Source organism: Amblyomma americanum, chromosome 1 (genome assembly GCF_052857255.1).
Source record: "Amblyomma americanum isolate KBUSLIRL-KWMA chromosome 1, ASM5285725v1, whole genome shotgun sequence".
NCBI classification, from domain to species: domain Eukaryota; kingdom Metazoa; phylum Arthropoda; class Arachnida; order Ixodida; family Ixodidae; genus Amblyomma; species Amblyomma americanum.
This window is the reverse complement of record NC_135497.1, coordinates 160,070,975-160,072,023: the sequence shown is the minus strand read 5'-3', so window position 1 is coordinate 160,072,023 and position 1,049 is coordinate 160,070,975.

The window sequence follows — 1,049 nt, the reverse complement described above, 5'->3', positions numbered from 1 at the left end:
CGTGCCTTCTGTTTATTAACTGTGCATGTGTACACTCGGAACGCACACCCCAAGGTACGTGGTTTTTCCGCTCTGTTGTCAGAAATAGGTCGGATAGCCGCAGCTATATAGCGGCTATCCGAACCAATCCGCTATAGCTGCAGCTATAGCAGGCACAGGGTCAGCCATCGCATGCCCTTGGCTGACAGTTGCTCTGCGTGTCAGATCGCAATATATTACAGCCGCCGCTCGCCTTCTCTTCCTCTCTCATCTTTATTTATTTACGAGCACAGGCGATGTGTCAGTCACTGCCGAAGCGCGAAGGGAAAAAGCGCCCCGTCGGCCACCGGGTAAAATTTCGCGCCAAATAGAGCCCGCGTATTTCCTGCGAGCCCCCCCCCCACCCACCCCCCCCCCCCCCCCCCCTGGCTTCTCGCGCGCAGCAGTGGAGGCCGCCCATAGTCGCCTCTCGCTCCCCCCGCTGCCTCGTTTTATTTCAACAACGCGGCTAAAGAGAAGAAGCAAAGCTGTCGGAGCTTTGCTAATGCGGCAGACAAAGACCCGCCTTGTTTCGGGACTACGCGGAAAAACGACACATCCAGCGTATATAAGGCCGCCTCTTTGTATGTATACGCATATCCGCGAAAACTCGTTTCGGTTCCTAGAAATAGCACCCCCGCTTCTGCTGGCGAGACTCGGCGGAGCTTTTAGCCAGTACTGAACGGCGCTGGACTATGGCGAAAGAGATGAGCGTCGCTTACGCCACTAGATACACGTCGCCAGCTTGGCGAAACATGCCTATCCTTTATTTATTTATTTTTTACGCGAGCTTACGGGATGCGTGTAACATATGCTCTCCCGACAGGAGCGCAAACACCCCGGTATGTGCAGCTAGCCTCGGCTGAGGCTGTCCAGAATTATTGAACGCGAGCCGCATGAGATAAAGCACACCTTGTCTGTCCTATCACAAGCGTTACCGGCCACAAAAAAAGAAAATACTGGAACTTAGTGGGCACTCGGAAAGTTATTGAACTGATAGATACAAGCACGTGTTTCAGCGAAGATTAATT